The sequence below is a fragment of the Astatotilapia calliptera genome, chromosome 4 (assembly GCF_964374335.1).
Source record: "Astatotilapia calliptera chromosome 4, fAstCal68.1, whole genome shotgun sequence".
Lineage (NCBI taxonomy): Eukaryota > Metazoa > Chordata > Actinopteri > Cichliformes > Cichlidae > Astatotilapia > Astatotilapia calliptera.
Window position 1 is genome coordinate 33426139 of NC_137425.1, and position 23213 is coordinate 33449351.

A 23213-nucleotide genomic window follows, 5' to 3' on the forward strand; every position below is an offset into this window, starting at 1 on the left:
GTAAACCGCCGAAAGAAAGGATCTTTGTTTTAACCCCCTTAACTCCACCTCCTCTTTCCTCTTTTAGCAGCCTCCGCCCTCCTGCAACTTTTATATTTGATTTATTTTCAAGAAGCGAGGATAGAACAAATGGGGTTGCTCTGGAGTGCGGCACTTACAGAGACAGATGTCATCGCTTTTGTATCGTGGGAGCGCGCAGAGCTCTCCGTCGTCATTAAAGATTTAGGGTTCCCATGGCAGGGGTAGCACTAGACTGAAGGTGGGGGTGGGCATGACAGAGGCTTAATTTGGCTTAGAAGCAATCTGGTGCCAAGCTCGAGGCTTTAGGGATCACATCAACGTCAGTCACAGGCAAATAGGCTTGTTAGCAGTTAGACGATAAGGGGATGGTTCTATTTTTGAGTGAGTATGTGAGTAGGAGGGATGGCTGTGTGCTAATACATGTTTGGGGAACTTATATAAAACACGCTCACCTGCATTATTAGCTCAGCAATAGATGCATTTAGTTTCTGTTGAGCAGCGCGTTTGTTTTTAGTCTTCAGTAGCACAAAGTGCTGCAAGGTTCTGGTGCATCCCTGAAGTTCAACTGTAACTCAGTGGGTGTTTTCCAACTATTTTATAAGCTAAATAAATGATCTAAGTTTGAGACAATGATGGACACATCATACAAAACCCTACATCTATTTTGTCAGTGCGTGGTACCCTTAACTAAACTAAAGACCTATATGCTTGGAGTCCTACATCACAAAAATAGATGGACGCTGACTAAATAACCAAGCTTATGTTGTCTGATGTGGAGAAATTTCACAGTAAATAAAATATTGTATGATGTGAGAATGATGCTGTTAAACTATGTAAAACAATACATACAAAAATAAAAATGTTATCACAGTTGGTGTTATATAATCTAATAATCTAGATATTTGGGATGCTGGTGTTTGTTTGACTGTTTGATGCCATTTCCTGGTGCTGCTCTCCCGAAGTCCAGGTTAGGATTAGAGATAGGGTTAGCACATATGATCACTTACACGTCAGCGGGTTATTCACAGGGTAGAATAATCCTTATGCATCTTCCACTGGGCCTTGCTTTTTGATCCTCTCACTCTAAAGTCACAGCATCATGGAAAAGCAGGGGAAGCATAAAATGAAGGAAAGAACTTAGTGGGACACTTAGCTAAACGTTTTAATATGTCTACAAAGTCTGCAGTTAACTTAGAGGAACTCTGATTTTAGTGACCTTACTTCACTCATTTAATCCAGTTATTAGAGTTTATGATTTTATAAGTGGTGCCTCTGTGCAGCTGTGGTTTGGTTTTCTTAGCAGGATACCAAGAAGCTATTGTGTTTTTCTGAACTTCCTAATAAGCTGCACAAAAAAGTGGATCACATTACTTGGTTCCCACATGTGATTTACTTAACCAGTAATTACTGATGGATTTTCTTTGTGCTAACAGGCATATAAAACCAGATCCGAACCATCACTACTACAGTGATACACTAATACACCCAAAAAATGTGAACCGTCAAACAGCAATTTAAAGGTTCAGAATGAGGACCAGAAGTCTTTATGTGCAGTCAGAAGTCAAACTGTGTTCGTACAGATGAACTTTATGCCTGAGGAAAATCAGCTCATCCCTAAATTAATTCAGTGAAAATGAAATGAATGAAATATCAATAGATATAAAATTGTCTGTGGAAAGACTGATCTGATCCTTTACCCAAATATTTTGATGGGATTTAAAACGAGAATTTGACTCCATCCATTTAGAGTCCATTTCTTCTGGATCATTCCTGTGTGGACTTGCTGTGTGCCGATCATTATCCTGCTTAAAGGTCCACTTTGGGTTTAACTTCAGCTTTAGAACAGGTGCCACACAGTAACTTGAAGCACAGTTTGATATGACGTGCAGATTTCTTAGTTGAATCCAATCCCTCTTCTCCCTCCTTCGTAGCTTTTACGTCCGTGCTTTCCTGCCGCCTGAAATGCAAGCTGAGCAGGCGAGGAAAGGCGAGGGTGAGAGAGGAGTCGAGACAGCAGACATTAAAACGTAAAATTACACACTCTTGGTCCAGTGATGCTATTTCGTGCGGCGCAGGCTATTATCTGGCCATTGTTCTGTTACAGCCTACCACAAAAAATTGCAATGCCTGCACGTTAAGAACAGCAGTGATTATTATAACCTGTATGTTTGCTTTTTTATTCAGTTCACAGCATTGACATCATGTGACCAGAGTGCTGTTTATGTTAATGCGCACCTGCGATGCAATCCTAAACCAGAACATTTCCAATGCCATGCTTTTCAGTTGTTGCACATTATTCTCAGAGGCTTAGCTCATATTTTCTCCGCTACAAAGCAGTTTTGCTTCAATATTGTGTCAGCAAAGGCTTTACTTCCAGTGAAGGGCAAGCTCACATACATGTTAACATGAGCAATTTCAGGATTACCTGCAGATGCTCTGATAAACTGGGCATATTCTGAGACTTCCTTTTTATTTTACATAGCTGCAGCACATGTAGGAAAGAAAGTTCTGATTGCTGGCACCTAATTTGGACCTGATTTTAAATGAACAGATTTGTGTGATAAATGTAGGTATACCCCTTTTAAATGATGAAATTCACCACAGGACCAGAATTTGATAACTTTATTAATAACGTCTCTTCATAAAGATGGAAAGCTTGCAGTTGCAATGAACACTTTTTCCTTTTTCTCTAACACATTGAAATGTCTTGGAGCTTTGATATGCACACTTTTCTATTATTTTAAAGGTGATTAAACATTTGCCCCAAAGCCCCCAAATTTCCACATGATGCACTTTTTTCACGCTCAGAAAGAGCCAGCACCGGGTTTTGTCTTTCCCGTGAATCTCCCAAGCCTGTGCGTCTACGTGTCGACACAAAGACGAAATCGTAATAAATTGAGACCAAATGAACCGCTCTTTTGTTGGCATTAAACAATGACAGGATTTTACTCAGAATTTTGGCACCAAGAATTTGATTTGTCAGCATCTCCGCAGAACAAGAGATGAGGACAAAATCCAAATAAAAGAGAGCTGAGCCTTAAAATATCTCCATTTCCTGGTAATGACAGCAAACTCTGGCGATATACGCAGAGTAGGAGAAGAAAAAAGAAAATGAGGGAGGGGGGTCCTCATTGGTAAGGCGAGTCCCCACAGCGCTGGTGATGAATTGCAGCTCTCCACGGGAACATCATACAGAAATTAATAATCCTGAGGTAACTAATGTTGTCCTTGGCAGCAGGGACATAACTTGCCCATAGACAACTTCAGCTTTCTCCTCCAACATGTGAACGCACATCTGTATGGCATTACTGAATTCTAAACTTGGTCTCGAACAAAACCATCGCACTCTCTACAAAGCATGCAGATGCTTATTTTTTCTTAAACAGAGCTTAAGTCATGGCTGTGATCCCTCTTGCAGCTCTCTCTGCATGCTGCTTTTAAAACCCCCTAACCACCCCCGACCCCACTAATGTTAAACTTGGACTTGGCCCAATTCAAAACTGCCAGCGTAAGCGTTCTTACGACAGGGACTGTGGCTGTGGCGTTTTTAGGGGGAGGTGTAAGGGCTGATGGGTGCGCAAAGGGAGCGCGGAGGGCAGAGGAGGATAGCGAGGGGAGTAGCAGAGTATTTTATGGTAATGGATGTACCACATGGAGTTCTAGTTTGTGGTGTGTCTGGGGGCAAGGCAGGGGGTTTTGAAGAGGGCCGGGGGTTGTTCGGTGCCCCTGCTTGCATCCTCACCGTCTGTGGAAAAAATGCAGGGAGGGGGTGTTCCTGTGGCTTTCTGAAAGATTCATCCCACCTGGGCAAAAGAGGGGTGACAGAGGAACCAGAAAAGAGGGGGAGCGGAGCAGCCAGACCACCGGGGACCTTTTATTTCTGCTCACTTTGCTGCAAAGAGTGCAGTACAAATGGCGTGCCGGGACTCCTCGGACTGCCACTGGATTTCCCGCATCACAATGGCCGTAACATTTTAACCAAATTACCTTGCGTCACAAACCTTTATATCACACACGCTCACGTAAATACCTGAGGAGAAGCCCGGTCCTATAAACATACACACAGACTGGGTTTACATAAGGATTTGGCATTTGTTCTCGGGCTGTAATGGCACCAGATTCCCGTGGTAGTAAACAACTGCGCCACTCTCCGCCCATGATACATTAAGATTTTTTTTCCCCCCCACAAATCATGAAATGGCCTTGGGAGTTGAACAGATTGCAGTTTATAAAAAACACACACAAAAATGCACGATTTGACAGATTTGTAAACAGCAATGATAACATCCCTGAAATGTTTAGCTATGATGGAGCTCATAGGTTCTCCTTTCTCTTTGGGAGTCCTCGGGCCTTTGCAGCCCAGCCCAGGGTCCTAATGAGATGATGAATGGGAACATACGGAGTGATGGAGGCTCTCGATCCACCGGTGGCTGCTAATTTAAGGGGAGATTCATCAAATGTGGGCCCGCACTCAGATGCACCTTCATAAAACAGTGCCTGGGTCCAGTGAAGATGAATGGAGCTAATTATGAGCACTACCTGCTCTCAGCCTTCTGCGTGGCTTCCTGCCGTTCCAAGCCTCGTAATCTGTCTGCAAGAAAAAGCCCACATTTAACTCAAATTCCTCTTCTTAATGATAGACCACAATTGAACCCGAAATGAGAGATTATTCCACATTATACTAATACAGCAGTATTATTGCTCTCATCTGACACAGAAATGCCGCGCCGAATGCCTCGTTCTGCACACTGGCACTAAACGATCTAATCACGAAGCATTCTCCGCTGATACAGTCGACTCTAAGTGATACTGCTAACACTTGGTCAACACAGCTATCACTGTTTGTGCTCCAGCTGGCATTGTGCTAAAATGTCAGTGATTTCTATGAAATCTCCTCCCTGAGATGCTGAAAATGCTGCCAAATTACCAGAATGGTAACTGCTGGAAGAGCAGCTAGAAATAGCACTGACAAAAACTTTTACTATCCTCGAGTTTTATTTTCCAGACCCGCTTTCGGACAATTCCGCTTCAGTTAGCAAAGAGAACAAAACTGATCATTCACTCCTTACGCAGGACGAAGTAGCAAAGGCCGACCCTGCTTTTGATTTGTCAACATGACGAGGCGGTGTTGAGGAGACATTTTTTCTGCCTTTTAACATTAATATAAAGAGTTTAACAAAAAGTTTAATCTCTTTGATTTTACTGCAACCTTACCTGCAAAGACGTAGCATGTCTTGCTAATGTCATTTTCCAATAGGACTTTGAGACATTCATGCACACTGCATTGCATTGGTGGATTCTAAGCTTAAAATAGTGCAAATGGCATGGACATTACTGTAAATATTATAAAATAAAGAGTGATTTGAGACATTATTACATGGCCTTTTTTTTCTATGGGGCCCGTTGCTGATTGGGAGGGTATTTTCCTTCCCATGGTCGCATGTTTCAGGGTCTTGTATTCAAATTTAAAAAAAAAAAAATTTCTACATAACATCATAAAACCGCCTGCTTAATATTGTGCAAATCATGCTGTAAAAACAGACCCGACCTGCCAGGATAGCGTCTGGTACTCAGTCAGTGGGAGCAATTCCTTTGAGTCTTGCAGGGTGCAGAATGGGGCCTCCATGGATCAGGCTTGTTCTGGCACCGGCTGTAGACGCTCGGATTGGGATCTGTGAAGCTCAGAGGCAAGGTCAACCCCTCTTTGGCTGTTGTGCTCTTCTTCTTTGTTGGGGTGCACTGGGAGTGTAATTTGCAACAACGTTGAGTGTGGTATGTGTTAAAGTGATATCCAGATGAATTCCAGGACTCAAAGTTTCCCAGCAGGATACTGCATTGTAACAATATGATGTGTTACTCACATGTACATTTGATATTGTTTCTGTTGTATAAAAGCAAGAAAACAAATGATTTTCATCATTTAATTTTATTTGCGGTGAGTTAACCATAGCCCTTCTGACTAAATTTCACAACAGCCCAAAGCTCTTGGATCATAAGACTTCCCCATCCCGGGGGTAGAACTGAGGGAAGACTGGAGCTGGGAACAAGAATGATTCCTTAGATGCTGTGAAACATCAAGATAAGCTTAGTAGGCCAAGCTGTAGATTTTATTTAAAAAAAAACAGCAACCAAACCTGTTTCTCATCCCTTTTTCTTATTTATTACTATCGAATATGTTCGGATAATTATTTTTCTGTATAGATCATCGTCTGGATAGGATGTTGACTTTATAAAACTTGATCACAGAATCATGCATGTGGCTATCGTCCGAACATTTAATAGCTACCTAGCTAGCTTTAAACATTTCCTAGCTACACATTTTTAAGTTAGCTTGATTGGCTAGTTTGCTATAGGAGATAAACACTGTGTATTGCAACAAATGTCTGTCTGGATCTGAATTACAGTGCATAACTCAGTGTCCTTTACCTCAGTGAGTAAAATAACACTGGAACCCCCACTCCTGGGAATTTTGGCCACAACCTGAATGTCATGAATATGCGAGTAATCTTTTTCACTGTAGAACGATGGACGTCCTTCCAGCCCTTTCTAGACTGATGAGCACCAACAGTTGCTTCTCCAAGTTCATTCCTCCTTGACATTGTGTCAACACACACTTGAATTTCTCCGAACCAGCAAACCAGCTTTTATGGAACCGCCCACACTTGCTGATGATCAGTAAATGAAGTGCTTTTGATTACCAACATCTAGCTGACTCTTAATTGCCATGGAAGCAGTGAGGGTGTACTTAGTTTTTCACAAACTGCTTCTACATTTTTGGTTTGTTTTTGTGACATTGTATGTCATGTTTTATAGTTTATCTGAGATCTCAAGTAAACAGTCAAGTAAAAATGGTCTTGACTGACCTGCCAAAGTTATCCTGGTACAAGCCTACATTTAAGAAGTGAATAAGAGAATGATTTTCATTGCAGTCATTGTAAACTGTCCAGAGAATGCAAAGCATGAAAGACGCAGTAACCAGTCTGACCTCTGATGCCCTTCTGTGACTTCCTCATGTGACAAAGGTGAAAGGTCTGAGCTGCCACTTGGTTTAACCGGGAACACAAAGATGCATGGGAAACACACTGTGGCGGCATCAACCCTGACCGCAGGGTGCTGAGTCACTACATTTGAATATTCACTTTCAGACAGACACATGCACACTCTGCACTCCCATCATTTTGGGGGAGGTTTGTTTTTGGGATGGGGACTCTGTAGTGCAGAGGGGGAGCGTAAGAGGGAGGAGGGGTGAGTGTGGCACCAGCCTGGCGCAGACATCATTCCCGTTGCTCCCTTAGCTGCGCCGACGCCATCTGTCATCTGCGTGAACATCTGCAAACCCAAGGTGCCCTTGTCACCCAATGTTAGAGCAGTATGTTTGGCTTTTCCATTAAGGAAACCTGGAGTGATTCACCAGAACAAAACCTATTAGATGGGATGGTGTAGTGGTGAATCAGCTGGGTTGCTGAGGCACATTAAATAGTAGGATTCCTCCTCAGGCAACGCCGCCCGCCTGTCTAGCATGTCTGGCTAGCATGACATCTCATCTACTAACTGCCTGACAATTTGGCCTGAGTCTGCTGTTTCTTTATGAGCCTCGGCTCCTCCAGATTCCTTCTTCTGTCTCTCTGATTCTACTGCAAAACAGATGGCTTCACCCCCCATCCCCAATTTCAATCTATCGCCTCGCTGTGCACTTGAGGTTATGACCAAAATTGAAATCATATTCGTATTAGACTACAAGACATTCAAATGGATGTACCATGCTGTGTCCTTTTGATATGTCTAGTTGTTCCTGAACCAAAAACAAAAAATAAAATGACCAGATAAGAAAGAGAGAGATGTTTGCTCTTCATTTTCCAGATAATACGGTGGATGCTGCTCTGTAATTTAGTTGTAGTTTGGAGTTATTTTCAGACATCGAGATGATTGGCCGTCCTATGACTGGACAGTCTATTATTCAGCTGCAGCTCTCCAGAGAGCGTTGCTGTTTATTGCATAGGGTGCTGAGCTGGATTACAGCAACAAGATCAAAACAATATGCTCATTGTCCACCATGCTGGGATATAATCTCAAGGATTACTCTCAGATGAAACAGCCTCTCTGGATGATAGGGAGCGATAAGGGAGCCTTGACTGGATGCATGCTCTCTCTAATTCTTTCATATCCAGAGTTGTATTTCAGTTCAGTTTCAGTTTCCTCATCTTTGTTGCCTGCGCATGAAGCTGGACACAGCAGCGGGCAAAGCATTGCCTCCCCACAGCTGCCTCTCCAAAAGAATTGGGCAAACACGCGCGCACGCAAACAGCAAAGCTCGCCACCATCTGCTGCAGTGAATGAGCGAGGATGCTGCTGTCAAGTTAGTTGTGAATTCGAAACAGCAGCTGAGAGGACACACTGTGCCCTGACCACACAGAGTGGCACCGCTGCTGCCCGGCTGCCTGGCACAACGGGCTCCATCTGACGCACTGATGAATTCACACACACACACACACACACACACACACACACACACACACACACGGTGGAAGGTTGAGGGCCAAAATCGCAGGCAGGATCTCGATGTGGTGTGAAACTGAACACCTAGTTTTAATTGAGATCTTAACTCCAAAGGTTGTAGAGGATAGCACATTAAGCAATGATGTGTTATCATGAGATTTATGATAATGAGTAGTGCGCAGCATGCATTATTTCTGCACCACTACATGGCTTTACAAGGCTTGGCGAGACCTTCTTTCCTTTTCGTGAAAGGAGAGAAAAAAAAGACTCTTTTTGTGAGCAGGCTATAAGTTTTGTAAAGCCTTACAAGCGTTCTGGGGAGAAAATGTGCACTTAAATAAGAGAAGAAAAGAGAAATAGGTATCAAGCAGGCATAGACACTAGGCATACAAAACAGAACCCAAACAAACACCCTGGGAGCCCAACATTCAACACGGGCCAAGAAGTGGCTGGCGGAGAGGGCTGCCTTTGAAAAGAGCACCTGCGTGCTATAAGAGTCCCCCAAACAAAAAAAACCGTGAGCCTCAACAACTCTTTACAGCATTAACAGTCACCGGTTTCCTTGTGAGCGAGTTTGCATTTGTGGACAGACTCCCCGTCTAGGCAACTTGCAATTTGTCACCTGGCTTGTTTACTTTTCTTTCAGTTCATTAAGAACTCACCTTTGTCCTAATGGGCTCATTAGTAGCGGCCTCATTCCAGGAAGAAACCACCAGGTTAAAGCCCCACATTTGTGAACCGAGCGACACGGCTCAGGCGCCGCACTTTAAATGAGGCTTGGCCTCTTTTCTCCTGGGGGAAGCTGCGGCGAGAGGAGCCAACAATGTGTTTTCACTTTTATGTATTTTCATAAGTCATCCTAGTTGGCCATTAAAGCTGATATTTTTCATAAGAAATTGCGTCTTTTCCAACAAAGCAATGTGCTCATGCTAAAATTATTATATTCTTTTTTTTCCCAGAGGTCAGTCAGTGAATGAGCGTTCGCATGAGTTTGACAAACACGCTTACAGCACAACGCAGGAGCAGCTCTGTATCACCGAACATCACTTTAAAGCTCCACAGCTGGTGCTCTTTGTTTTCCTAAAGGCAGCCACGACACAAAGCCTGCTGATACACTCACACACAGGTCTAACAATGCAAGTTTTGGGGGGTAATTAAATAAAAGTTGCGTCCCACATGTCAGCTAATTTTTTAGGATTTTGTTTTGAGTTTTTTTTTCAATGCTCTCGTGTTTTTGTCTTTAAAATTCTGTTTTCAACAGTCGACAAAAGTTGGTCATCTATTTTATTTTATTACCTGCTTTGGCACCCCAGAAAAATCACCGAGTACTTTGAACCAACAGACAGAACGACTAGGACACGTCAAGAACATGACAAAAGCACGGGAATAATTAGATAAATGCGCAAGTGACCCTTCAGCCAATTTGCATCTGTCGTATAATGGTGATAATAATGGATCCACTTTAAGCAATTTACTTTTTGAATAGTGGAGCTAATAAATAACACTAAACTGTGCTTTGCTGCTGGACTGCTTTTTCTCCACATAAAAATAAAACAAATCCAGAGAGCTGAGCTTCACACAAGAGAAGCTCTAAATAAACGTTTGTGTTATTGAATTGAATCAGGGCTGCGTGGATTTCAGTGAGTTCACTTTTCCACATTGTCTTCAGATTAGGATTGACAGGGAAAAGGGTCTTTTTCCTTGAGTGTGATTTCACTATGCCAAAGGTTTGCTAGTCAATCGTAGAAAGACGTTGCTTTTTTTTTTGTTTTCTCAGATCAAACATCTCAGTTTATGGCCTGTTGGAAGATAAGTCTGCATGAGCCTGTGCAGTTAGAGACTGTACCAAACTATCAAGGTGTGGAGAGAAAGGCCTGAATCATATATTTTATGCTATAAGCATTTAATTTATTCTCTTTAGCCTGCTGATAACTCCCGCCCTTGATATCTCAATACAACATAATTATAAGAAAGATTTAAAAATGCACTATTACATTCAACAACAACACGGGGGCGTAATGAATTCCAAATAAAGCCAAATGCACCTTTTTCACCAGCCATCCACAGGTACACCCACACCTCCTCCATCAGGTTTCACAAAATGCACAATATATATGTGACACATATGTCACATAACAGAGACAGTCAGCGAGCATTTATCCCAGACACCCCAAACATAAACCAGCGACTGTGAATGCTCAATAAATCTTAAGTGTACATATGCAGCACCGAAGCTTTTGATATTTTTCAAAGAGATCCCACGTGAAGTTAACAAACGTCCATTCAATTCCATTTCTCCTCGATTTTTCATTTCTTCCAGGTAACTGTAGGTGTGCCAGCGCATGACTGGGAGGGTGTCAAACTCATCCGATTGGTGGAAAGAAGGGGAAAAAAGAGAGAGAGAAAAGGAGAGATAGATGAATTGGGATTGCAGAGAGAGAGAGGAGGTGATCGGCTGTGAGCAGACAGAGAGGGAGGTAAAAGTGAAAGCAGATGGCAGAGCTGGCACCTGTCTTACACTAAAATCTGTTTGGAGCCGTTTTCCACATGTCTTTAAAACCAAAAAAAAAGCCAATTCTGCACATTATGCCAAAAAAAAGACTCTCTGGTTTTAACCCTTTGTGACCGTGCCCTCCCTTTAGCTTTTCACTCATAATAGGATGCCCCCCTCCCCTCTGAACAGGAGGAGATACAAAAACTCTCTCAAAATCTTTCCACTCTGTCTCACTCGGGCCTTGTAAACAAACAGAGGGCGCATTCAGAACAGGAGAGAGTCTCATTTAAAGCATTAATCTGTGGGCCACATGCTGCACAACAGCACAGGACCAAAACGAGCACCACAGTAACAGACCTGACAACACACACACGCACATATATGCACATAGGCACTCAGAGCAGCCGAGCTTGCCCCGGCCAAATATGGCATGTATTTGGCAAGTGAAGAACTCTGTTCCAGGTGGCTGCATATATAAATTGCGATTAGTTTGAACCCTCTTAGGTCACTCTCCTTCTCAAGAGCGTTCTGGTGTTTTCAGCCTGTTTGCAGCCAATCAGCTACATCAGAGCCAAAGCAGTCGCTATAGCTTCGAATTCAACATGTCTGCTTCCCCCCTTCAGTTTGTAGTTGTGCTGCGCAAAAATGAACTTGCAGCACTTTAAAGCACGTTCCTTCAAACTGCCTGTTCCCATCACACAGACTTTAATGCAGTCGTGTTTCCCAGTAATGCATTTGTGTAATACTTAATTTATAGCATATCTGCACAAAAAGGCACTTCAACTGCAAGGATGTTTTTAAAGAAGAAAAATAAGGACATTGGATTACGAGGAGCAATTTTTGCTTTTATTCTTTTCTATGCCTCTGTTTTCAGGAGGCCTGAAAAAGATCCTGCCAGATGGAGCCTTTAGGAGTAAAACACCTTCTGACTCTGTTTGTTTTGCTTCTGTGATGTGTTCACCCTTTCACATCAAGTTCCGTATTAAATGTTTCTCTATTTTTTAATTAATTTTAATGTTGATGGGTCTCCTGAACAATCATATTTGCACAGGGGTAAGCAATGTCTATTCATAATTTCAGCATTTCACCAACACTGAAGCACAAAAGACATTACTTGTATCGTGCCTCTTACTCTACTTACCTATATATTTGCTATACTTACTATATGTTTATATTTTTTTCACTTTGAGATAATAGTTACTTCACAGATTAAGATAATAATACAACATATAATAAATAAATACATAACTACTGTAAATGTTTCTACCAAAAAACAACTGTATAGATTTTGGTTTAATCGCAATAATTCATAATTTTCATGATTCCCTGTGTATTTGTACACTGCAGTATTGCAATTTGAACATGGAAGTAGAATCTCAATTCTACTAACAGTAAAAAAGTCAAAAGCATACAGTTGAGTTATTATGTAGCAGTTGACGAATAGCTTTGTTGTTTAAATGCCTCTAATTTTGCTGAGGTCCAGTAAAATAAATACAGTTCCCTTACCTGGAAGCACAATAGGAACCTTTTTTTTTTTGTTTATGTTTCTTTGTTCAGTCAAACTGCTGATCCGATCCCTGCGTTGCTGCGCAGCACAATATTCCTTTTTATTAATGCCACACTTGCGAGCTACGCAGTTGCATGGAAAATAAAATTAGAAAAATAATGCACTGAAACCAAAAATCAGCTCATAGGTGCAAAGAAATAGATTTGGGGAGATAAAGCGCGATCATTCACATTAGATTGTACACTTCTCCTTCGGTTACATGACATTGCATCTCAGGAAAAAAGAAGAACAAAATATAAACAGAGAAACTGTGGATTGTCAGCATCACCTGAGACTTGTCTGTTAATGCTGTGATCACGCAGGAACACGTAGCTGTTTGCATCTGGTGAGAGTTAGTGATAAATACATAAATGCTGGAAGTAGTTGTGATTAAATATGCATCATTCCACGCCCCATTCAGCCTTAAGTAGTCACATGAGGTCAGAGCGACTTCATAATTCTTAACATAAACACACATGTTACACTTATTTCTGCCCTGAATCATTTTGAGCCATGTATGAATTTGTTTTGGAAAATTTTAAAAAAAACCATTAGTGGCATTAAGCTCAAGGGCTCGAAAGATTACCATGACCTGGGTGACTGCAAAGCCAAACAAGACAAAAGTGGCATTAGTGTTAATGTAGTTCTCCAAAGTCACCAGTAGGTGGTGCCAGAGGACCCACACCCCACTTCAGACTCTCTCGGCTTTATTCTGCACTTAATCTGCAGCCCACAACTCTGCACCCATTCCGCCTTCAACTGCAAGACAAAAGTTGCAGTGAGCTAAGTGAGTGCACACCTGTCAGAGGTTGTTGTCACCCGTACCTTTCAACCCCAACCAAAACTTTTATAAGCTGAAAATAGCTCCTTTCCTTTCTCCTCTCGCTTCTTTTTTTTTCAGGGGAACCACAAATTGTGTCCAGATTTTCACACATAGTAACTCAGTGTTTTGGGCTATTTGGAACTAAAACAATTGCAAACAAACTTGCATTATACTGTGTATCAGCTAATGGATCTGATTTTGTTTGTTTGTTTTTAAGAAAAAGACAAGAAAATTAAACCTTTCTTGTTTATTTTTTCTCGCCCTCCGGTTATTTTAGATTGTGGTCGCCATTTTTAAGCATGCTGTGCATGTTTCTGAGCAATTTCCTAGCTTTAATGAAAAGTCCACTCACACCACTGCACAGAAGAAAAACAGGCTGCAGATCACTGGTGATTTGCTAACCTCTGACAACATGTTTCTTTTGTGTTTAGGGATGATAAATCATCATCTAAGTAACAATTATGGGATCTTTCACTTACTTTGCAGCGCGCTGACAGACTTACAGGCTTTGTGGGAGACTGTATGTGTGTTCCTCGTGTGGAAACGTGAGACAGATAAATAGCAGGTAGAGAGAAGAAATCCGAATGAACCCGACGGAAAGGACAGAGGAAGGCTGCTGTTCATGTTGCAGGCTGGCACTGCCCCCTGCAAGATTTGAGCTTCTTGCTGGGGCTGGTGGTGCCCAGAGGTTGTTGCCATGCAACTCAATGTGGCGGACACACTCACACACATGCACACACACACAGACACGCACACACACCAACAATGGTCTGCTTTATGAGGGTGCCCACTGATGCCATGGTAACCTCCTCGTTCTGGGCAAGACGGGCAGAGCGGTGTGCCAAAAAAATGCCATGGTTCTCTCCGTTTTGCCCCCCTTTCTCAAACCATGTTGCCCAGAAACCTTTTGAAACTTAATAAGTGAAACCAGTGGGCAGACAAATTACGATGGGAGTGTGTGTAAATGTGTGTGCTTCTGTGTTTGTGTGAGAGAGAGAGCGCAGAGGAGAGGGTAAAGTTTGTTTTATTTTAGAGTATCCTGTCTCTCAAGCTTACTTTTAGCCTTGAGTGGAAAAATGATCGAATTCACAGCGGACTGTGACTCTGGAAGGCTTCATAACTTCATTAGAACATTAATGACAAGCACCAAATCTCTTCAGCTGGAGCCAGTGCGCACAGAGGTGAGTGTTTTTTTCAAGCAGAACTTTTCTGAGTGGAGCACTTCGCTTGAAATGATCAGTGGCTACTCAGAGTGAGCTCTTGACCTGCAGGGCCCAGCGCGCAGGGCGGGAGGGAGGTGGGGGTGATCTGGTGCAGTTGCATAACGCCGGCCTTTCTGGAGAGGCTGAGGGGGAGCAGTGGACCAAAAAGGCTCCGGAGAGGGTGGAGGACTCCTCTGCTGGCATAAATGTATCAGGTGAAGCGGCTCTGATGGAAAAATTAAGAACCACTCGCACACTGGCCTGGACTGTGAGTGGGGTTCTCTCCATCCATTTCAATATTACCGGGGGTCATCTAGGCAGTGCGCCCAGCCCCTGTGCTTTTAGGCCCCGCTGAGGCCTGGCGAGATTAAAAATGGGACTGAATCATGACTGGAAGCTAGCAATGGATGGAGGAGGAGGAGGAGGTCACATTAGAGCCGCTTCTAGTGCTTTTAAATTCCCTTAAAATGGGGATTCTTGCCAAGCGCGAACTGTCAAGCAGGCTATCACACCATAACTGGCCCTGTAATTGCTTGTAATTTCACCACACACACACACACACATACCACCAATATTCTCTCACTGCAGTCACCCACTACACATGTAAAACATAAAGAATAGCAGCACTCCCATCATTTGGGAACACGTGCGGTAGTGATGGCGTTTCTCCTTCACACGCTGTCAGTGCCATGTTAATGAACCCATGCATAAACATACAGGTCTGTGCTGTCTACAGCAGACAGGTAGAGAGAGACAGTGGTGACAGACAGATAAACACAAGCAGCATCCTGAGCTGGTGAGCAGACGCACTGAGACAGGCGCATTGATCAAATAGATCCAATGCGTCAGATAAAATCCGCCGTTCCATTGGATTGAGCACTCAACTCAAACAAAAAGGGGCCAAACCCCACTTCACTCTCAGACGTTGCTTTTTATTTTCTATAACAGGCATGACTAAATCAAATCCACAATAATGCCATCCTCATGTGAAATGACTAACTGTTTATACCACAGACGAAAATGACTTTCGTTTGTTTTTGTTCTGTTCATCAGCAACAGATTTCCCTTTGGTTTTGCATGCACACTGCGAGGAGAAGAGAAACACTGGGGTTTGGTGATGTGAACGGTGCTGATTTGGTGGAGGGGGTTTTGCTTTCGTATCAGGCGGAGAGTAAACAGTTCCATTTTCAGTGCAGGTGGCACTACTAAAAGATGACTTGTACTCTGTTCCAGTTGTTCAAAACTGAACTGATGCAAAACAAGTTTTGTACTGGCCCCCATCAACACCAGTACCACCTTATGAAGTCTACATTTTCTTCCGTTTCATAACGTCTACATTTTGTTCTCTACCTTGTAAAGTCTACATTTTCTTCTCTACCTTGTAAAGTCTACATTTTCTTCTCTACCCTGTAAAGTCTACATTTTGTTCTCTACCCTGTAAAGTCTACATTTTCTTCTCTACCTTGTAAAGTCTACATTTTCTTCCCGACCTTGTAAAGTCTACATTTTCTTCTCTACCCTGTAAAGTCTACATTTTCTTCTCTACCCTGTAAAGTCTACATTTTCTTCTCTACCTTGTAAAGTCTACATTTTCTTCCCGACCTTGTAAAGTCTACATTTTCTTCTCTACCTTGTAAAGTCTACATTTTCTTCTCTACCCTGTAAAGTCTACATTTTCTTCTCTACCCTGTAAAGTCTACATTTTCTTCTCTACCCTGTAAAGTCTACATTTTCTTCTCTACCTTGTAAAGTCTACATTTTCTTCCCGACCTTGTAAAGTCTACATTTTCTTCTCTACCTTGTAAAGTCTACATTTTCTTCCCGACCTTGTAAAGTCTACATTTTCTTCTCTACCCTGTAAAGTCTACATTTTGTTCTCTACCTTGTAAAGTCTACATTTTCTTCCCGACCTTGTAAAGTCTACATTTTCTTCTCTACCTTGTAAAGTCTACATTTTCTTCTCTACCCTGTAAAGTCTACATTTTGTTCTCTACCTTGTAAAGTCTACATTTTCTTCCCGACCTTGTAAAGTCTACATTTTCTTCTCTACCTTGTAAAGTCTACATTTTCTTCTCGACCTTGTAAAGTCTACATTTTCTTCTCTACCCTGTAAAGTCTACATTTTGTTCTCTACCTTGTAAAGTCTACATTTTCTTCTCTACCTTGTAAAGTCTACATTTTCTTCTCTACCTTGTAAAGTCTACATTTTCTTCCCGACCTTGTAAAGTCTACATTTTCTTCTCTACCTTGTAAAGTCTACATTTTCTTCTCTACCTTGTAAAGTCTACATTTTCTTCTCTACCCTGTAAAGTCTACATTTTCTTCTCTACCTTGTAAAGTCTACATTTTCTTCCCGACCTTGTAAAGTCTACATTTTCTTCTCTACCTTGTAAAGTCTACATTTTCTTCTCTACCTTGTAAAGTCTACATTTTCTTCTCTACCCTGTAAAGTCTACATTTTCTTCTCTACCCTGTAAAGTCTACATTTTCTTCTCTACCCTGTAAAGTCTACATTTTCTTCTCTACCTTGTAAAGTCTACATTTTCTTCCCGACCTTGTAAAGTCTACATTTTCTTCTCTACCTTGTAAAGTCTACATTTTCTTCCCGACCTTGTAAAGTCTACATTTTCTTCTCTACCCTGTAAAGTCTACATTTTGTTCTCTACCTTGTAAAGTCTACATTTTCTTCCCGACCTTGTAAAGTCTACATTTTCTTCTCTACCTTGTAAAGTCTACATTTTCTTCTCTACCTTGTAAAGTCTACATTTTCTTCTCTACCTTGTAAAGTCTACATTTTCTTCTCTACCTTGTAAAGTCTACATTTTCTTCTCTACCCTGTAAAGTCTACATTTTGTTCTCGACCTTGTAAAGTCTACATTTTCTTCTCTACCCTGTAAAGTCTACATTTTGTTCTCTACCTTGTAAAGTCTACATTTTCTTCTCTACCTTGTAAAGTCTACATTTTCTTCTCTACCTTGTAAAGTCTACATTTTCTTCCCGACCTTGTAAAGTCTACATTTTCTTCTCTACCTTGTAAAGTCTACATTTTCTTCTCTACCTTGTAAAGTCTACATTTTCTTCTCTACCTTGTAAAGTCTACATTTTCTTCTCTACCCTGTAAAGTCTACATTTTCTTCTCTACCTTGTAAAGTCTACATTTTCTTCTCTACCTTGTAAAGTCTACATTTTCTTCTCTACCTTGTAAAGTCTACATTTTCTTCTCTACCTTGTAAAGTCTACATTTTCTTCTCTACCCTGTAAAGTCTACATTTTCTTCTCTACCCTGTAAAGTCTACATTTTCTTCTCTACCCTGTAAAGTCTACATTTTCTTCTCTACCTTGTAAAGTCTACATTTTCTTCCCGACCTTGTAAAGTCTACATTTTCTTCTCTACCTTGTAAAGTCTACATTTTCTTCCCGACCTTGTAAAGTCTACATTTTCTTCTCTACCCTGTAAAGTCTACATTTTGTTCTCTACCTTGTAAAGTCTACATTTTCTTCTCTACCTTGTAAAGTCTACATTTTCTTCTCTACCTTGTAAAGTCTACATTTTCTTCCCGACCTTGTAAAGTCTACATTTTCTTCTCTACCTTGTAAAGTCTACATTTTCTTCTCTACCTTGTAAAGTCTACATTTTCTTCTCTACCCTGTAAAGTCTACATTTTGTTCTCTACCTTGTAAAGTCTACATTTTCTTCCCGACCTTGTAAAGTCTACATTTTCTTCTCTACCTTGTAAAGTCTACATTTTCTTCTCTACCTTGTAAAGTCTACATTTTCTTCTCTACCCTGTAAAGTCTACATTTTCTTCTCTACCTTGTAAAGTCTACATTTTCTTCTCTACCCTGTAAAGTCTACATTTTCTTCTCTACCCTGTAAAGTCTACATTTTCTTCTCTACCCTGTAAAGTCTACATTTTCTTCTCTACCTTGTAAAGTCTACATTTTCTTCCCGACCTTGTAAAGTCTACATTTTCTTCTCTACCTTGTAAAGTCTACATTTTCTTCCCGACCTTGTAAAGTCTACATTTTCTTCTCTACCCTGTAAAGTCTACATTTTGTTCTCTACCTTGTAAAGTCTACATTTTCTTCCCGACCTTGTAAAGTCTACATTTTCTTCTCTACCTTGTAAAGTCTACATTTTCTTCTCGACCTTGTAAAGTCTACATTTTCTTCTCTACCCTGTAAAGTCTACATTTTGTTCTCTACCTTGTAAAGTCTACATTTTCTTCTCTACCCTGTAAAGTCTACATTTTGTTCTCTACCTTGTAAAGTCTACATTTTCTTCCCGACCTTGTAAAGTCTACATTTTCTTCTCTACCCTGTAAAGTCTACATTTTGTTCTCTACCTTGTAAAGTCTACATTTTCTTCTCTACCTTGTAAAGTCTACATTTTCTTCTCTACCTTGTAAAGTCTACATTTTCTTCTCTACCTTGTAAAGTCTACATTTTCTTCCCGACCTTGTAAAGTCTACATTTTCTTCTCTACCTTGTAAAGTCTACATTTTCTTCTCTACCTTGTAAAGTCTACATTTTCTTCTCTACCCTGTAAAGTCTACATTTTCTTCTCTACCTTGTAAAGTCTACATTTTCTTCCCGACCTTGTAAAGTCTACATTTTCTTCTCTACCTTGTAAAGTCTACATTTTCTTCTCGACCTTGTAAAGTCTACATTTTCTTCTCTACCCTGTAAAGTCTACATTTTCTTCTCTACCTTGTAAAGTCTACATTTTCTTCTCTACCTTGTAAAGTCTACATTTTCTTCTCTACCTTGTAAAGTCTACATTTTCTTCTCTACCCTGTAAAGTCTACATTTTCTTCTCTACCCTGTAAAGTCTACATTTTCTTCTCTACCTTGTAAAGTCTACATTTTCTTCCCGACCTTGTAAAGTCTACATTTTCTTCTCTACCTTGTAAAGTCTACATTTTCTTCCCGACCTTGTAAAGTCTACATTTTCTTCTCTACCCTGTAAAGTCTACATTTTGTTCTCTACCTTGTAAAGTCTACATTTTCTTCCCGACCTTGTAAAGTCTACATTTTCTTCTCTACCTTGTAAAGTCTACATTTTCTTCTCGACCTTGTAAAGTCTACATTTTCTTCTCTACCTTGTAAAGTCTACATTTTCTTCTCTACCTTGTAAAGTCTACATTTTCTTCTCTACCTTGTAAAGTCTACATTTTCTTCCCGACCTTGTAAAGTCTACATTTTCTTCTTCATTTTCTTGCCTAGTAAGTTACAAGCTACAGTTTTTCTAATCATTTCATTGATCTCAGTATCCATAATTCTGAGAGAAAGAACAAGAAAAGAAAGACAAAACAAAACAAAACAAAACAAAAAAGTCATGATTTTAACATACTTTTTTTTCTGTGGCCCTAATTCTTTATTGTAGTGTAGCTCTCCAATAGGCGTCAACATTGGTTATGTTTTGTGGCCAAGCGGGTTTCCAGACTTTATTATGATGGTTCTTCGGCTTTTTTAAGCACCCACCACTTCAGAAGCCAGAAAAGTTCATGCCCCCGTATCCCACATTTTTAAAAAATCATTAACAGCAAAAAAATAAATAGAGGCCTGCACGATAGAATCAGCTTAGTCTGGTTTGTTTATTTTCCCTCAGTAAATCTCATTCATTCGCCTTAGCTTCATTTCAGTTTTTCCCCTGCTACTCAACGCTGTACCTGCAGCGGCTCAGTGACACTGCTTTTAGTGTACCCGAGTCAAGGTCATGGTCCTTCAAAGCTACCCCTTGTCTCTGCCCCTGACCATGTCATCTGAATGAAGGCAATACATTTAAAAAAAGTTCTTAAAGGCTCAAAATGTAATATTTCATTTTGTGCTTTTTAAACAGTCTCTTAATGGACTAGCTTCTGACAGATAGGTTGATCAGATGGGACAGAGATGCTGCATTCTCCATCACTGGCCTGTGAATTAGCCTCCCAGAAGAGATTAGAGCATCTGACTCAGAAGACAACTTCAAACAAAACCTCAAAAGTCATCTAGCAGCCGTGTCTTTGTGTTGCTTTTATGCCGTTCATTGTTATCACACCTACTTATTGCTTTGAAGCATAGCTGGACTGGCCATCGGGCATACCGGGCATTTGTTTGGGTTTTTTGTAACGGTATAAACAATAAAAGGCGGTGGATTGGCTAATTGGTCATGATCGACTCTCGGCTGGACCAATTAGCCGATGAGGTCGAACTTTAAAGTTCTGTATTTAGGTATAAAGGAACGCAATTTGTCCCGAACTTCAGCAAAAATCTTAGAAAAGACACAAAGCTGGAGTTATTCTGTCGTTACGCTGCACAGCTGCCTCTTCTTCTCTCAGTCTCTCCCCTCCATCTCCTGTTGCTACTTCAATCATGAAACTGATCAATGATCAGCTGATCGGCTTTGCTGTCCTAAGTCCCATCTCGTTTGTTTATCGCCCACTTTGTGCCAGAAAGAGGAAACCAGCGGATGTCGCGCTAAACAACAGCAGCACGTTTAAGCTTGATCAGCTGTTGTTAGAATTTATTTAATATTAATTTCTAGTATCAGCTGATGTTTGCTGGAGCCACAGCTGCAAAAAAGCTGCTGGTCATGATGTCGGTTTGGTTATCCAGTGAGAGGGAAACATGAAGATGAAACCAGGAGATGTCCTCACTGAATCATCAGAGCTGAACAGGTGATGGAGGAACAGGTTTACCTTTTAGGTGACATGAATGAGTTGAAGGGAAGTTATGAACTGTTTCTGAGAGACAAATAACCCCAGGATCCTTTTTTATGTAGCTGACAGCTGGTAACTGTGCAGGGGTGGATAGGAAAGTTTTACCAGGGGTCCATGTAGGGCATTAACAGGGAATGGGGGGCACAAAGAAATACTTTTCTTTCTTATTCTCATTTAAAATGTCTAGCTTTTATTAAATAATTATCTAAATCTTACAACCAAAGTGGTTATCTGATGTAAAATGTATAAAAATTCATTATTGTATATAGTAAATATTAAGTCTAATATATACCGTAGTAAGCTATAGTGCTTTTTCCTTTGAGGAGGTGCCATCTGTGCAGTCTGCAATTCTGTTGAAGAAAGATGTTGAATCTATTTAATTACTGTAGAAAAATAATTGGTTTCTGTGCATTTGTTTTACCCTGGCAATAAATTAAAGTCGATTATGTCGATTAGGCGACATAATCGACGGATTATTCAACGGCTTTATGGCTTTTCCTATAATACCTGGTGGGCCGTTCTCTAGTCAAAATGCCCGGGCTGATTTTTTGTCCCAGTCCAGTCCTGCTTTGAAGGATACTTAATGTCCTTTGTTTTATCATTATTTTACAGTTTTGTCTTCTTTGTTTCTCTTTTTACATTGTATATTGAATTTTTAAATTTTCTTATTCTACTCTATTTGTATTCTCCTGTTTTTATTGCCCAGCAGTTTGAGTTGCACTCTGCATGATTTATGCCACAACAAACCAAAAGAAGAGAAAGAAAAAAATTGCACTGTTGAGAAAAAATAATTCTAATACAGGTTTCACTGATATATGGAAAAAACATTAAAAACTAATAAAAGGTTCTACATAAAAAGCATTGCTTTCAGTTTTGACCTGCCACGTTGAGTGTCCAATAGAAGCCCCTCAGTAACCTGGCTCAGACATCTGAGCTTGGCCCACAGCCTCTTGGAACATGTGTATCAGCACAGAGCACAGCACATAGAAATTGTTGTTTTTACTGACGATGTGTGTCATAAATACTCCTTGTCTCTCTCCATATATGTGTGTGTGTGTGTGTGTGTGTGTGTGTGTGTGTGTGCGTGTGTGTGTGTGTGTGTGTGTGTGTGTGTGTGTGTGTGTGTGTGTGTATACAAATACTGCTGAAATATGATCATACCCCTCATGTGTGAGGCCATAGATATGAATGTGCACCTCAGTATTTGTAGCAGAGTTGGAGGCTCAGTAAGTCTGAACATGGCAGCAGGAGCAGTTGGACCGATGAAGCGAGAGGCACAGTTGCTTGGAGAGGGTCTCCGTGGCATTTCTGTGTCCCTTCTTCCCTCCAAACACACACGCACACACACTAGCATACATACTGTATATACCCACACATACACACTCTCTCTATCACTCACACCGCAAGCAGCATCGTGGTAACAGATAGCTCCTGATTGGTGACTCTATCCGTGCTTTTCCCCTCACTGAGTGTGTTTTCCATATTTATATATTTATCATCAGTCCCAGGAAGAGGAGTCTGGCGTGGGAGACGCAGCGTGGCAGAGTGTGGAATGGCGTGGGAGAGGCAGAGTGACCCCGGGCTCAGGTGGCAGCTGTGCTATGACTTCTCTGCCAGGTCATGGTGGATGGTAGGACGGATGCTCCCTGTCTCTCCCTCATTCTGTATCGATCAGTCTGTCTGCTTCTCTTCTGTTTTTGTTTTTTTCATTTCATTCTCCTGCTCTCGTTTGCACTGTTTCGGATCAAATGTCCCACTGCTGCAGAATGTGGCATTTTACTCTACATACTGTGCACGCTGCATGCTTTTACACCTCTGAAGAGACTGTGCTCAGTCACTTGTTATATGTGCATTGAAGGCCAACAGGAAATCCTGCGAGTGTAAAGCCAGGCAGTGGTCTACTTTTAGCAGTTAAGACAAGTTTAGCATC

General features: G+C 41.1%; 1 long non-coding RNA gene across 1 annotated transcript; it reads right to left on the bottom strand.

Annotated features, from left to right (window-relative positions):
- Window positions 1-4224: 4224 nt before the first annotated feature.
- LOC145428624 (uncharacterized) lies at window positions 4225-13998 on the bottom strand. The gene is made up of 3 exons (XR_013908927.1): window positions 13860-13998; window positions 5570-5851; window positions 4225-4612 (listed from the first exon to the last, which is right to left on the bottom strand). It is a non-coding gene; the product is annotated as an uncharacterized LOC145428624 (long non-coding RNA).
- Window positions 13999-23213: the final 9215 nt, after the last annotated feature.